The sequence below is a fragment of the Rhinatrema bivittatum genome, chromosome 13 (assembly GCF_901001135.1).
Source record: "Rhinatrema bivittatum chromosome 13, aRhiBiv1.1, whole genome shotgun sequence".
Lineage (NCBI taxonomy): Eukaryota > Metazoa > Chordata > Amphibia > Gymnophiona > Rhinatrematidae > Rhinatrema > Rhinatrema bivittatum.
This window is the reverse complement of record NC_042627.1, coordinates 79,228,076-79,244,782: the sequence shown is the minus strand read 5'-3', so window position 1 is coordinate 79,244,782 and position 16,707 is coordinate 79,228,076. Positions and strand designations below refer to the sequence as shown.

The 16,707-nt window shown below is 42.3% G+C and overlaps 1 protein-coding gene and 1 long non-coding RNA gene across 7 annotated transcripts in view; one reads left to right on the top strand and one right to left on the bottom strand.

Moving 5' to 3' along the window:
- Positions 1-5,432: 5,432 nt before the first annotated feature.
- LOC115075019 lies at positions 5,433-12,340 on the bottom strand. The gene is made up of 4 exons (XR_003852399.1): positions 12,144-12,340; positions 11,169-11,293; positions 6,415-6,532; positions 5,433-5,976 (listed from the first exon to the last, which is right to left on the bottom strand). It is a non-coding gene; the product is annotated as an uncharacterized LOC115075019 (long non-coding RNA).
- Positions 11,913-16,707, top strand: part of DENND4A (DENN domain containing 4A) — a 123,775-nt gene continuing 118,980 nt past the window's right edge. For 4 of the 6 annotated variants that reach the window (XM_029575097.1, XM_029575092.1, XM_029575095.1 and 1 more), the window contains exons 1-2: positions 11,913-12,048; positions 12,733-12,819. The gene's annotated coding sequence lies outside the window, so the exon portion shown is untranslated. Of the gene's footprint in view, positions 12,049-12,208; positions 12,258-12,448; positions 12,577-12,732; positions 12,820-16,707 lie in introns of those variants that run through there. The other 2 variants (XM_029575093.1, XM_029575094.1) reach the window with 2 other exon arrangements.

The window sequence follows — 16,707 nt, the reverse complement described above, 5'->3', positions numbered from 1 at the left end:
ACAGCCGGGCAGTCAGTTCTGCTAATTACAAGCTTCCCTGGGCTCTAGAAGGCAGATAACCGGGGGTTAAACTCACCAAAACCCAGAGGAAAGGCTCTTGTGTTAAAAGAGAATTGTTTTCAGAAATCATTCAACACGTAGGTAAAGGCAAGTGGACCCTCGTTGCATCCCACATCTGGATCTCCACAGCATCAGAGCATCATTGTTTCTGAAATGTTCACAATGAATGTTTTGCCTTCTTTCTTAGTCACAAATGTCTCCATTTTCTGGCAGACTTGTGGCCAGCCCTGCTTTTCAGGCTTACATCTCACTGCCTTGTGGGATTTGTAGGCTCTGCTTCTTATGTGTGGGCAGGGGAAAGGACAGAGTCTCCGTTCACGCTTTGGTCCCATCCTCTCACAGGCAAATAGACCCTCGGTAAGAGGAAGAAGCAGAATGATGGAGGGATTGTCTCATGGCTCTAGGCGAGAGGCTGCTTCTTACGTTGACAAAAAGGTCAGTTTTTCCACTTTATTTCAGAAGCCAATGAGGAGATTTTCTCTTCTCTCCTTCAAATGTTCCAAATGGTGGGGTGCCTGAGCCCCCTGTGCACGACCTCCCTGATATCAGTTTTGCAGCTGTTCTCCATTGTATTGTCAGTAAAACATTTTTTTACTCACTAACAGGAACTGTCTGCCCACAGCATGGAACGAGTCTGTGTGCCAAGAACATTTCCTGAGATACTGTTACACGCTGTCCCTGCTCTTCCTGCGCATTGCAGAGCAATCAGCTGAAGTTACAGGGAATGTGACGTACTTACGTACGAAGTCTGCAGCCACCCTTGACCCCCACCCACGATGTGCTGGAGGTCAGATCTCCTGCAGTAGGGCTTCGCTGGTCCTGTGAGAGCCTTGGGTGTTCTCAGGTGAGAGCTGGAAACTGATCAGTTTCTGATGTCAAATCCTTGTAATGATGACAATGTAAAAGCACGGGGGTGATGTCACAAATCTTTAAAATCTAATGCAATCAAGAAATGATACCTATAGAAAACACCAGAGGATTCACCTACAAATGCATTCACTCTGCGGCTTCTCATTACCTACTCATTAGCTTCTGTTCTCTCTCCCTACCCCCTTCCTTGTAAACTCTATTCATCAAGCGAGTCGCTCTGTGCCCTTCCCTTCCACCGCCATATATCTGGAAAAGACTCTCATTCAATGATTCACATATAGAGACATAGAAACAAAGAAATGACGGCAGAAAAGGACCAATGCTCCATCCAATCTACCCAGCAAGCTTATGGTAGTTTCTACCATGCCTCTCTGGCAGTATTCAAATAAAACCATTACTAGGTCAGACCAAGGGTCCATCAAGCCCAGGATCCTGTTTCCAACAGTAGCCAATCCAGGTTACAGGTACCTAGAAAGATCCCAAATAGTAAATAGATTCCATGTTGGTATCACTAAGTGAAAAGTAGTCACTATTTGTTAAATCTATATGGTTAATAACAATTTATTGATTTCTCCTCCAGGAATTTGTCCAAAACCGTTTTAAACCCAGCTATCTTAATTGCCTTAATCACATCCTCTGATAATGAATTATAGAACTTAATTGTATAATGTTTTGAAAATATTTTTCTCTGATTTGTTTTGAATGTGCTACAAACTAACTTCATGGATTGTTCCCTAGTCTTTTCTATTTTTTTAAAGAGCAAATAAGATTTACATTTACCTGTTTTATTCCACTCATGACTATATAGACCTTTATCATATCCCCCCTCAGCCGTCTCTTCTCCAAGCAGACCAGCCCTAACCTCTTTGGCCTTTCCTCATAGGGGAGACATTCCATCCCCCTGAATATCTTTGAATATAATTATCTGGCTGTATGTAGCTGGATAACTTTGAATGCTAAGCAGCTATGTTTGAATATTGCTGGTTTGGAGTGGGAGAATTCTGAGGACTTTCCGCAAGCAGGTCTGAGAGTGGGGAATTGGATAAAATGTAACAGATTCACTATCAACTAATGAAGGTCTCCAAAAGAGTATCAATCTTGGCTACAGAATAATCTGCAAATTGTTTGCAATCCAAAACTGTCCTATTAAACACTGAATTTGGTACTTCAGTTAGACTCTTAGCCAAATAAAAAAAGTTCATGTGGTCTCTCAATAGATTCAGTCATTTAATAGAATAGTTCTCCATTGATTGATTGGACAATAATCTACATGTTCTATGAGCCTGATTAAAAGCCAAAATGTTAGGCACGCTGGGATCTTTTCACCATTTACGGATGGATATTATTTGTTCACAATCAATTCCTGACTAGCCCGCGGTACAAAACCATTAGACATCTTAACTTTTTGCATTTCGCAGGCGTAACTTCCTGCATAATGAGTGACAAAGTAGAGTTGGGGGAATTGACTAAAGTATTTATCGTATCATAAACCAAAACACTACATCGCTGACCCCATTTATCACAGAAGATTTAATAATCTAATGACTTACACCTCAATTTCCAGATTTCAGAATAAATAGTAACGGCCCTTCCCTGTGGGAATGTTCAAATTCAAACTTATTAGATGATGATCTGACCATAAGATAGAATAATTTGAGAGACTGGAAACCAATCCACCATCATCAAATTCACCAGAAATGAGCACCTGATCCAACACGTTGCCTTCTTTATGGGCAGGTGCTGAAATTAATGCTTTGAGATGCAACATTGATGAAAGCATTTGAAATTCAAAAAAATTAACTTTTTGGAGTACAATCCCTATGAATATTAAAATCACCTACTAAAATAACTTTTCTTGACCTTAAAGCAATGGAGAAAAAATAAAAATGGCAGGGCGTTGTGGGGTGATGATTCTATTTGGTTTTATATTGGGGTGTTTTATTATTGTTTTAATGCGGTGTTTGTATCTTATTCTGTGGTATAGAAGAATTAATGAATAAGTGGTGTCAGGCCAACATCGGTAGCACTAGGAGGATGGTAAACCAATACGAGATACCAATCAAACAACTTGGGGCCAATGCAAAAACAAAAGCACCTCTCCTGGGAGTGTCATGCAATATTTTAAGTGGGTAAATTAGATGCACTTTTTTTTTTATTTCGGGTGAGTAACTAATAGCCTCATCAACATGCATTTGCTTGTGATGATCACTATTAGTTTTGCCGTGCGTTGGATGCACGTTGTGGAGGCGCTAATCCCCTTATTACATAAGGGGATTAGGTTGCGCCTACAATAACCCTCGTTCAACTGCAGGTTAAACAGTGCGTTCGGCTGAGTGCACTGTATTGCATCAGCTCCCTTTAATGTAAAGCTTCCATAGTCTTCTCCTACTTCCAAGTCAAGCAACTGAATTGTTGGAGTATTCCTATAAATTATTATCGCTCCATCTCCACCTTTACCAATTCTAGCCTGATGGCAGAGGACATAATTTTGTCTCCTCTTGTTCAGAGAGCCTCAGAAACAGCATTAAACAGATTTAGCTTGCTACATAATATTTAGTCTGACTTTGGGGCATAATAATCTCTGTCTGGGAACATTTACTGCTGTGCATAATTTTTTGCACACTCCTGAATTTCATAGACGAGAGGCCCTTAGTTTCCTATGAGCGACTCTTTGATCGGACCAAGCAGGAGACTGGAGAGCAGAAAGGAGCAAAGAATATAGAAACTGAGAAGGAAGGGGGCAGGCAAGGGAAAAGCAGGAGCAGTAAAGAAGGGACTTAATTTAGCAAAGAAAAGCTAAATTGCATTAGATACTAGGATATGACTTAAAGGACAAAATCAGAAGGAATTTAAAAATAATTTTCAGCACATTTAAGCTGAATTGATTAGCTCAGATGATGACTTCCCTCTGTTAGCCCAGATGAAAATGAAACGTGCTGGCTGATTTGGTTTAAGCTTTGCTCTGACCCAGCTGTGCTCCCTTACAGATGTGTATGTGTGATAGAACCTGAGAGCAGAGGACATTTTAGGAGTGTGGCCCCTTTCCTTTGACAGTTCCCAGAAAGGCCTTTGATCTTTGGACAGAGAGACTGCACTAACCCTTCCAGAATAAACACTAAAGCACACACTAGGTCAGACAGTCAATCTGCTTGTTTTTCCAAAGCTCCCATACCATCATCTTCCCCTTCCTTTCAGCTTTGTTTCAGTTGTGTGTGTGTTCTCCTTTTACTGATTCCTTCCTGACCTCACTCCTCGGAGGACTCTCCACTGCCCCAGCACGCCAGCATTACAAAACCCTTCTGCATGGATCTGGGCTGGATGGGACTTCAGGGGTTGGGTCAGCTGTCCTGAGCCAAGAGAGAGCCTGGCGAACATGTTTAAATAGGATACGGTCTTACAGGATTTCTTTATACCCTGGAGCTTATCAAATAATGCAGCAGGCTTGAAATGAGGGAAGTAGGGATGAAGGCATCCACCGACTAATTCAATAGTGGATAGGCGAGGCCACTGCCTATCCACAGGAGTGGTGCCTCCCTCTAGCTCCCTTGGACAGCATTTTGTTTGTGCCCATAGTAAAATTCCAAAGAAGGAATACACCTCATATTCACTTCAGCCATAAGGAGCACTACTAGCAGGGCGATTCACTCTGCTCTTTGTGGGCTCGACAGTGTCGGGAAATACCCAGCTTTTCTCAGGCATTGACAAAATCCTTGGCATAAGTCACACAAGGAGGCAGAGCTATCACAGGCGCTGCACTGAAGCTGCCCATAGATTCACCCACGAGATGCTGTCTCCACACTGATACCACTTTTATTCGCCTCCTGCAGTCCTCAATCTTGAATATATTGACTCCTGCCCATGACAGGAGTATTTCTGAAAGGGCCTTTGCTTAGGCTGTGGAAGCAATTCTGTCACTTTGCTTTATTTTCACAGACTTCTCACAAACAAACCATGCCATTTAATTCCATCCCATGCCAGGAGAGGGAAAGGGGGGAAAAGCTGCACTTTCTTATAGCAAAAGCTGCTTTTCAAAATGCAGTCCTGTTTTCTGCGTTCACCTTTCTAAAAGTGCTTCAGCAGACTTCACCTCCGCCGTACACAGCCCAGCATTTCCATTTACCTCCTCACATCCTTGTCTCATGTCCACACACTACACTATACACATGCATGCATACGCCTGCACTGATGCTCACACATTTATACGTTTTTATGGAAAACATTCAGTCTCAAGAGAACTTCCTTAATAAATCCATTTTTGCCACCCCCTTCTGCTTAAAGTCAGTCCTGTCTTTGGGAATGTAGTTTCATGGTGGTCGTTGGCAGATCCTTCTCAGCATCTCATCAGAGAAGGATGATAATCTCTGCCCTCTCTTCCCTTAGCATCAGTCTCTGCTGCCAGAAAACCAGAATATCATAGTATGACTAAAAGGGAAAAAAGTCAATTAAATAACAATCCTTTCGTGTTGCTTTGTTGTGGGGTTTTTCTTTGTGTATCCCACATTTTAACATTTAAACCCTACATACCCACTGCTCATATGTCTGTCCCGTCTGCCTGGGTATGAGCACAATGTCATAGGCTTGATTGTGTGCTTTGGGCACATTGCAATGCGATGTTTGCAAAAATGGCATTTTTTGATGAGTCACAGCCTGCCTAGTCCTTTATTACTTCATCTTTCTTTTCTGTAAATTCTGTCTTTCCATTTTCAGTCTATGATCATATGTAATACTATTTGTTTTTTTTGCTTATATCTTCCTCGCATTCTGAAGTATATTTTGTGTTCTGTACAGAGACCAGACAGCACCTCTTCAACCTACCTGTCTTCCAGTCCAGGTTTTCCACCAATGGATGTTTGCATCTCCCTTTAAGATTTGACGTCTTACTTTGCACTTCATGGGCTTGGTTCTGTCTATGGTACATAATTTCTGATCTTCCTTTTTACATATTTAATTATCTTTGGTTTTTAAAAATTAAAAAAATCTGATTTCAGATTTATTTATTCTGGATCGACATCCTTCACAACCCGTGATATATAATTTCTTCCAATTCTGTAAAAAAAAAAAAAAAAAAGTGGTTTTTTTTTTAGGTCATTTCCCCTCTAAATATTAAAAGATTTGTTTTTCAAAGTTTTCCTATTATTTCCAATATCTGGGTTATAAGAGAAGAAAGCTCAGAATGTATAGATTGCCTTTGGTATAAGAAGCAGCAGTTTGTTTATTTTCTACATGCTTTCTCTTCATGTTCTTTATCTCTGTTTAGTGTATTCTGTGTCTCGCTGCCAATATTTCTAGGTATCCCTCTTCTTTCAATTGGTTTACTTTCTTCTGCTTCTATTTATTCTTCCTGGGGTTCTTCAGTCCCTCTGTAATTGCGGGGGTGTGTATAGATTACAGATTACACAGAGAGACTAAGGATATACAGAAGGACGATATAGTGAGAGGTGAAAGGAAATATAAAACGCGGGTTGGTCCTGCATAGGCTGTTACCTTGATTTCTCTCTGGACCACTTCTCTGTATACGCTATAACCCTCTCCATGCTCTGCCAGTACTTTATTTTTATTTCCTCTTTTCAAGTGAAGAGCAGAAGGAGTGGTAAGTGGTTTCCTGTAGTGGAGAGGAGACAGAGAGAGAGAGAAGAAGAAGTTGGAATGAAAGCAGAGCAGCAGCACAAAGTGGAAACTGTGACAGTGACACAGGGCCAAGCCTCATTTACCAGCACCAGAGATTCATTTGCAAAGCAGCTCGGACTGGGTGATTTGCAATGACTCACCCATATATTTTGAAATGCTAATATTTTGCAATGAGACAGTTAGGCAGAAAGCACATGAAAGGCTTTAAGGCTTTCCTGCCAGGATTTTGTTCTTTTTTTCTGAGCCTGGTGGGTTTAGGGCCCTGGAGGCAGAGCTTCCACTCCTACAGCAGCCAGGGTTTCTGGGGAAAATGCAGATACTGCTAGCAAGTGCTTCTCTTCTTTTACCTCTCTCTCCTTTTGCATTTAAGCTTTCCCTGAATGGAAAAAAAAACCCCCATGATTGAAGAGGCTGTTGCTGTTCTGGTTGCTATTGATTTATTATTAATAATATATAGGTCACCTGATGATGTAATAGATTCAGGGCAGCCTACAAGTATGATAGTATGAAAAAAAATCCACTTAAAACAGACAATGCATATACAAGCTCCTAAATCTGATTAATTCCTTTGAATGAGTGACCAGAGAATTGGATCAGAGGAGAGCACAAGATGTAGTGTACTTGGATTTCAGTAAGGCCCCTGACATGGTTCCGCATAGGTGACTTTATAAATACATTGCGTGCCCTTGGCATGAGCCCTAAAGCAGTGGTTCTCAACTCAGTCCTCGGGAAACACCTAGCCAGTCCGGTTTACAGGATACCCACAATGAATATGCATAAGAGAGATTTACATGTGCTACCTCTATTGTATACAAATCTATCTCATGCATATACATTGTAGGTATCCTGGAAACCAGACTCGCTAGATGTGCCCCCAAGGACCCCTGCCCTAAAATGACTGACTGCATTAGAATCTGACTGAGTGGGAGATGACAAGAGTAGTGGTAAATTGAGTTTAACATTTTTGCATGTAATTGTTTTTTGAAGTGGTCTTATTTTGTATTCATTTTGTATTCATGTATTTATTAATTTATTGGTATCTAGTGATTTATAGGGACTGTTATTAATTATTGATTTGCATTGTGATTTATTTCCTCTTTTTAAATGTATTCATCAATTCTATTTTGTTTTAATTTAATAATGTATGATTTATTGGTTTTAATTGAATGATGTATGATTAGCTATTTTATTTTAACTACTCTACTGATATGTTAGCTATTTGCACTTGAAATATATTTTACTGTATTTTATTTTATTGTACATCATTTAGGCAACTATGGTATGATTAATCCCACAAGCAAGGCACTGCAATATCCATTTGTCCCATAACTAAGCAATGGATAACTAGGAAAAGATGTCTTTTTGGTAAATAGGACAACGACTGTGAATATTTCACAAGTGCCAAAAAGAGATTTTCCCAGATCTGCTTCTGTGGCACCTGTAAAATCTTTCTCTCTCATATAACAAGCAGCTGACGGTCATCAAAAAAAGATACTGGGTGGATTATAAACAGCATGGATGAGAGACCTGAACCCTGAGGAACACAACAGGCTATTTACTTCCCAAGGATCTAAAGAGCAAAAACAAGGAGGAAGAAACGGAGGCAAGAACCAGAGAAGCAGGGGGACCACATCACCTGCATTTGACTGGTGGAAAAAGGTATTTCTCTTTTTTGAATTTGTCCATGCTGCAGATAAAAAGAAACCATTTCAGCACTGGGACTGTAGATATCTGATTGCGATGGCGCTGCCTCTCTCAGGAGCTCAAACTCCATCACACCACAGATGGCCAACTCCAATCTTCTCAGGATGCTGACCAGAAACATTCCTGATGCATGGGGGTGGATTTTAGAGCAGTTCAGGTTAGAATTAGGGGCCGGGCTAGATGGTAGAGGGCAGTGTCATTAGAGAGGGGTTATGGGTGAATGGGAGGGTAGCAGGTGAATGTTACTGAATGTTCGAACGCTGGGAGAAAAGATAAGCTATGGATCCTGGAAAAGGCGGGAGATTTGGGATTGCGTTACAGAAACAAGGTTTACAGAGGACTCTTTGACCTTATTGTCTCAAGTTTGCCTCACCGGATACATTCCCAGAGAGTTGGGTAGGGAAGGGGCTGGGGGCCTGACTGTTATGGTTGAGTGGGATACTGAGTGGTTGATTTGATAATCTGTTCCAGATTGTGAGTATTTGTTAGGTGTAGCTGTGGGGAGGGAGAGAGGAGGATTGGAATTGTACTGATTGTTTTGCTGCTGAGGTTCATTTACCCAAGGGAAGTCTTGCCTCGCAGATTTGCTTCAATTTTTTAAAGGGGTTAATAAACATGTGGATAAAGGTGAACCAGATTTTCAGAAGGTGTTTGACAAAGTCCCTCATGAGAGGCTTCTACGAAAACTAAAAAGTCATGGGATAGGTGGCGATGTCCTCTCCTGCATTACAAACTGGTTAAAAGACAGGAAACTGAGAGTAGGATTAAATGGTCAATATTCTCAGTGGAAAAGGGTAAACAGTGGAGTGCCTCAGGGATCTGCACTTGGACCAGTGCTTTTCAATATATATATAAATGATCTGGAAAGGAATATGACGAGTGAGGTTATCAAATTTGCGGATGATACAAAATTGTTCAGAGTAGTTAAATCACAAGCAGATTGTGATAAATTGCAGGAGGACCTTGTGAGGCTGCAAAATTGAGCATCCAAATGGCAGATGAAATTTAATGTGGACAAGTGCAAGGTGTTGCATATAGGGAAAAATAACCCTTGCTGTAGTGCTATGATGTTAGGCTCCATATTAGGAGCTACTAACCAGGAAAAAGATCTAGGCGTCATAGTGGATAATGCATTGAAATCGTCAGCTCAGTGTGCTGCAGTGTTGCGTCCATCGGTCTGAGACAGCTTCAACCTCTGTGCCTCACCTTTCTTCCTTCTCTCTCCTCAAGCCTTGGGAAGATGGCTGCTGCTGTGTCTTCATGCCACTCTCTCCAGCATCCCTGGAACGGCAACAGCGACGGTGTTCACCATGGATTTCCTGAGAGCCTCCTAGGGTGCGCGCACGCCACTCACGTCTTTATTCACGTCATGGCGGGAACCTCGGGCGCGTCCCCTCCGAGTGACGTCACGCCATCTGGGTATTTAGCCTGCCCTTCGTTTGCTAACAAACTGAGTTAGCAAAGATTGGATTGGATTGGAATCACTCCGGTCTAAGCTGCTTTGCCGCTCCCAGCAGCCGCTGGAAGCTCTCTCTGTCTTCGGGGTTAACTCTAACCTGGGTACTCGCTCCTTGAGGGCCTGGTCTCCTTACCTTGCTGCCTACAGTTCAACTACTTCTGCCTGCCAGGATTCTCATCAATACAGCTATCTACTTCAGTGATTAACTAACATTGTCAGCTTGTCTCATCTTCAGCTGCTGCGCTGGAGTCTGTATCCGGGACTCTCTCTCGTATCCTGTGCTGCCTACCATCTATACGAACGTGGGACTGATCTCCTCTCCTGAGGACCCCTGGACTGTCTCTACTGGGTTACCTCACTGCTTCCATACCTGGCAGTACCACCAAGCTGCATAATAAATACGAATTCTCTGTGTCTGCGTGTATAGAGTCTAGCCTAGTACTGCGGTTCCTCATTGGGCTCCTCCCTGTGGGAGTGGCCATCACCGCAGTACCCAAGAATCCACTCCAACACCTCAAAATCCTAACATGCAGCAGTCAAAAAAGCAAATAGAATTTCAAGAATTTTAAAGAAGGAAATGGTGAATAAAACGGAAAATGTCATAATGCCTCTGTATCGCTCCATGGTGAAACCACACCTTGAGAACTGTGTACAGTTCTGGCCACCACATCTCAAAACAGATATAATTGCGATGGAGAAGGTACAGAGAAGAGCGACCACATGATAAAGGGGATGGAACAGCTCCCCTATGAGGAAAGACTAAAGATGTTAGGGCTGTTCAGCTTGGAGAAGAGACGGCTGAGGGGTGATATGATAGAGATGTTTAAAATCATGAGAGGTCTAGAATGGTAAATGTGAATCTGTTATTTACTCTTTCGGATAATAGAAGGATTAGGGGGCACTCCATGAAGTTAGCATGGGGCACATTTAAAACTAATTGGAGAAAATTCTTTTTCACTCACTGCACAATTAAACTCTGGAATTTGTTGCCAGAGGATGTGGTTAGTGGGGTTAGTGTAGCTGGGTTTAAAAAAGGTTTGGATAAGTATTTGGAGGAGAAGTCCATTAACTGCTATATAATCAAGTTAGCATCAGTAGTATGGGATCTTCTTAGTGTTTGGGTACTTGCCAGGTTCTTGTAGCCTGGATTGGCCACTGTTGGAAACAGGATGCTGGGCTTGATGGACCCTTGGTCTGACCCAGTATGGCAATTTCTTATGTTCTAAATGACAGTGAGATAGTTGGAAAGAAACAAGTTGATATTAAATGAAGGAAAGACAGAATGGGTTTTTATTGAGGGAGTTGATCACTGTTGGACCCTTTGAATCTTATAATTAAGGATTCAGTTATTAGGAGTATTCTGAAAGGAAGGAATTTGGGGTTGCAGCTGGATGAAGCAATGTTTCTGGAGCTTCATATTCTGTGGATGGCATTTAAAAAACTTTACCAATTAAGGAACCTTTGGGACATGTTGAGTTTTTCTGTATTCTGGACAGTGGGTTCAGGCGCTAGTGTCATCCTCTGGCAACACTAGTCCAATAGACTATTGCAATGGGTGGTTGGTGGGTTTACCTGGTAAAAAAAAAAAAAATTCCAATGTTTGCAGGTGGTACAGAACATGGCAACAAGGTTGATCTTTGCTTTCCCACCGAGAACAAGTGCAAGGTCTTTATTACACGATCTGCACTGACTCCCGAGTAGGTAAAGGGCTAAGTTTAAGTTTAGGACTCTAATGTAAAAGGTGGCTCGGGGGAGGGAGCCAGGTGTTTGAAAAAGTTAGTTTACAGCGTAATTTACGCTCAGCACATGGAGAAATGTTTAATATTCCATCTGCTCGTGAGGTGGCATTTCAAAAAAGAGTATTTTCTTTGACCCAGAAATTTGTAATTCTGCACCTTTAGATATTAGGCAGGGGGTTGAATGATCTGTCGTTCAGAAAGAAAGCAAAGGCATGGTTGTTTCCACGCAGTGTATTCTGATAGTGGTAGGAAGGTGGTAGATGGTCTATCAGGCATTGCAGGGATAAGGAGGGTTCTTGCGTGTTTTATATAGCATATAATCGCCTAAACTGAAAACCAGCTTATTCAACGCCCCTGCCCACGCCAGCCCTGCACGGCGCGCGCGGCTGTCACGGGGGCGCCCCCTGCCGTCAGCGGCGGCGTGACGTAGGGCGCTGGGACCGCGCGAGGCGCCTCCTCTGCCTGCCAGCCCGCCCCCCCCCCAACTGCCTGTCACGAGTCGGGCGCGCGCACTCTCTTTCTCTCTCTCTCCTACTCCTCCGCGCGGAGAAAACCGAAGCAAGATGGCGGAAGGCGGCGCCGCTGCAGGTGAGGGAGTCCTGGTTACCGCACGGCTGGCGGTCCGTGCCTGCAAGGGAGGGAAGCGCTGGCCGGGGCCCGGGGAGGAGGAAGGGCGCGCGCACCTCTGGCCGTTCTCGTGCCGTGCAGAGGCGTCCGCGGCGGAGAAGCCCACAGAGCGCGTGCCGGGACCTTCCCGCCGAGCCCGGAGCCGGCCTGCCTGCACGTCCAGGCTCTCGGTGAGGGCCTTTCCAGGGCTCAGCTGGCACGCACGGTGGGCGCGGGCTGCCCGGCTCTCTGCCAGATGTGCACGGTGCGCGCAGAAGTTTCTGCTCTGGGGCTCTGTCTCTCTGCGATCTGCTGTCAGAGATCGCCCGCCGTCCCTGAGCCATGGAGTCTGCTTTGTGTCCTAAGCTCTGCCTGCGTTTTGAACAAGTTGTCGGTGGGCTGGGGAAATGCGCAGCCCGTCACATGTCCAGAAGTGGCGACCCTCGCTCCTCTCCGTTAGGCTGAGTCAGAGCCCGCTGGCCGTGGAAGCGCTCCGTCTCCTAGATTAGGGTGGGACTACTGTGCACCTCCGATATGGGGGATCCTGTAACTGTATTTACAATTCTGCTTGCTTCTGTTTCTCCTCATGGTAACGCTTATGGACACCCAGTGTTGTGGATTTGGTTCTGACTGCAGCGTGTTCTGTTTGTTTTTCGTGCCATGCAGATGCGCGCACAGCAGGTCTGTGGCCTGGAAGATAGGCTGGATCCCTTCTAGGCGCAACTTCTGGTTGCGGTTCCTCTTGCACGGAAGGTGAGTGACTAGGTTAAGTCACACAGGTCAGTGTTTGTTAATCCACTCTTATCCAGTGGATGCATTGCTAGCCCATAGTTCAAGGTTTGTTGGGCTTGCTATTGAAAGTTATGTTCTTTTACTCATTAATTTTCATGCAATATAGGTCACTTAAAGAACTATTGAGACCAGTATTTAAAAATCCAGAAAATGGATCCCTTATCTGGTTGAAGTTAGCCAGATAAATTATCCAAGATATTTAGTTGGATAAAGATCCTGCAGAATATCCACCAGTAATATTATCTGGTTAAATTTACTTGGGAAGGAGGAAGCACACCAACATTAATCATGAAGGGGGGTGGCCTACTCAGTTTCTAAACATTTTGGGGACCTAAGGGGGGTGGAGAGCACTGCCTGCCAACCCAGACTTGTCCAGCAGTCTGGTTTGGATGGCCAGGGGGAGGAGGCCTGTCTGCTGGGCCAGAATTGTGTGGTGTTTTTTGTTTTTTTTTGGCTTTGCTCAGTACATATTCAGCTGTTTTTTCAAATATGTTGCATAAGCTTAAAATTAGCTGTGTACATGTGCCTAGATAACGTTAACCCTGTTCATGGCCATGTCTAGATTCAGTGAAATAAATTATTGACTAACTCCAAATATTGGAATTAGCTGGATGAGTTACCCCTCTAATTCAGCCCCATTGTGGAATGACCCCAAAACACCCTTAATTATCCACCTAAATTTTACTCTTCTAATGACTTATCCTGATAAAATGTAGCCAGATAAGTGCTGGTGATTTCAAACATTGGCATTTATTTGGATAACTCATAAGTTATCCGGATAAATGCCTTTGAATATTGACCTCATTGTGTTTTAGACGTATGCTGGTGATCTGATCTAAAATACTTTATTACAGCATTTACTTTAATGTTTTTATTTTTATGTGAATTTAGGAGTGTTTTGAAGTGAGTGTAATGTTGGGCAGTTGTCCTTGGAGTTTTGGTGATTACGCACTGGCTACGTGGACAGCCTTGAAAGGTTCCCTAGAATAGTTGGTATAAAGGAAGCTAATGCATGTGAGATTATTGTTTGTTGAATATGTAAATGCTGTTTATTTCAAGAGAAGAAAGGGACGGTAACTTTTAAACTGGCATGTGGGCACCCGCGTGCATATTCATCAGCCCATGCCCAGGGTCGTGCTTGTTATAAAATATCCTGGCCAAGCGCACAAGTGCACCAGATTTTAAGTGGATGTGTGCCTGCGAAAGTGTGGAAATTTTAAAAGGGACACGTGCCGATGCCATTGCCTGTTTTACCAGTTTCTTCCCAGTTCGCTCAGTTACCAGCTAGGTCTTCTGAACCCTGAAGGTCTGAGCCTGTTCACACCCCAGTTACCCCAGACCCTTTACACCCCTCCGAAATGGCTTATTTTTTTAATATATATATTTATATATATATATATATATTTTACTTAAACATGCCATCCATAGCAGAAGTAAAGGTGTGCAGCAGGGATCCTTGCTGCGCATTGGATCGTGTAAGTAAAATTTGCACACACATTTCTGGGTCAAGTCCATGTACTGCCCAGACCATGGCCCCGCCCCTTTTTGAGAAGTTCTGAGGGTGTGCGCAATGGCATTTACGCACGTACCCAGGCGGCTTATAAAATCCGCTTGGCACGTGCCAGCCCAGCATATTCACACACCTCCTAACTAACGCGCGTCGGGCTTTTAAAATTCACCTTCTAGTGCGCACTCCTAAAACCAGAAGCGTGCTTTGGATTTGGAATATTCTTTGCTTTTTTGAGCACCACGGAGGTAACAGACACGTGGAGTGGCGTGGAGGAGCCAACTGAGTAGCAGGGATGAACTCCTGCTGGTGCTGCTTGTCAGCTTGGGCAAGTCACTTCATCCTGCATTGCCTCAGGTATACAGTTAGATTGGTGAGAAGGGAAATATCAGTAGTACTTGAATGGAACTCACCTTGAGCTAAAGGCGTGAGCTAAATAAGTGATGAGCTAACGATTTCTTATAAAGAGACTCGTGCTTCTACCAATTTCTCATCCAGGGGCTCTTGCCAGCTTTATGCCACTCGGTGAGGCATTCTGCTTTTGCAAAATAATTTGATAAATGAACTCTCAAGCAACATAAGCCTCTCAAACACCTCACTGCAACAGGCAGTAGAGTTAACTGTGGCTTATTCTGCATAACAAATTTTATACTGGAATGAAAGAACAACCTTGGAGTTTGCCACACTAAATGTTGGTGGTACATAAATAAGCTCACATTTTAGGCCTAGAAAATATTTTGATAGAACTGTTCAAAATAAGATTACAGATACAGCAGATGAGGCACAAGACTGCTTCAGTCAGAGCTAATGTACAGTAATAGTACCTGTCTGCAAGGGGCCATTGTTTTCAGTTTTCATTTTTCCACTGAATATTTTCATTTTATAACATTGTAATTCACAGGAAAAATAAAATAAAAACTGAAAACGAAAGTCCCTAGGAATAGGACAGTAATCATATATTTTGCAAAACAGCCAAACCCAGGGCCCAGAAGAATTAATGTGGCTTCCAATCCAGGGGCTATCACTGCTGCTACACGATCACAGCAAAAAACGAGATTACAGAGTCTGAATTGTCTTGGTGTCATGAGCAATTATTTAGCAACACAAATAACTGGTGTAGATGCTGCTTAAAACACAGCATCCTCCTTGTGATTTCTTTTTTAAAATTTTTATTAATATTAAAAAAAATTTCAATAATTAATGTTGAAACAGAAAAGCCAGTATGTTTTACATACACACAGTCACATTTTCCCTACTAAAAAGAAGAACAAAGCCACAACCCAGTAATAACAGAAATTATCCGATAGAACACATTGTAAGAGAGACCACAATGTCATGGGATTCAAGATAATATAAGGGAAAAACACAAGAAAAGACGGCAAATGTTGTATTCATAATGGCCGTTCCACTTATTCCCTCCAACCAAAACATCTCAAGCAAATCCTGTTCCACCCAGAGTCAAACTTGACACCATAACTTATTGAGTAACCTACTGTCTAAAAAAATATTCCATAGCTGAGTAAAATCATAGACTAAATACTTATTCCCTTTCAATTTAATAACACATAAGCAAGGCAATTGCAATGTCATTGTTGCACCTAAAGGGACAAAAACGTCTTCTGTTTATTTTTTTTTTTCATTCTTTATTTATCAACTTTTCAATTTTACAAATCAAACAAAACGTTTGTAGCAGAAATATCAGGTCTTACATGGAAACTTCCAATTATTTAAACATGAAATATAATCTTAGTATATTCTTTAACTAAAGATAGATAATAGTAAACTTAAATCCATAGACATTTGCCTAATCTTTTACTATCAAATATTCAAAATAAGAGGCAGATTATTGGGAGTTGTTATTTAGGTAAAAAATTCAAAAACCATGGAAAAAAACTGGATGGCTGGCATAGCAATTCCTGGTCTCTATGATTTATTACAATACTGGGGTAGATGTGGTGGGTTTTTTTTGAATCTATAAATGACTTCAATTGATCTGGGGAAAAGAATATATAACATTCATCTCTCTTTTTTACAAGGCATTTACATGGAAAACCTAACAAGAACGTATAACCCAAATCAATCACTTCTTGTCGAAATGAAAGAAAATTCTTGCGTCTCACCTGAGTAACTAAAGCCAAATCAGGAAAAATTTTAATGGAAATATCCAAAACTGTTACTGGAAATTTTCTAAAATAGATTTTCATAATTTTGTTAACATCATAGGTAGACAATAAAGAGACTAATAGCGTACCCTTATCAAGCACTACCATATCTGAATTTTCAAGGAAATTAGTCAAATTAGATTGCAACTGCTCATATGGCTCTCTATTCGAATTCCTAGA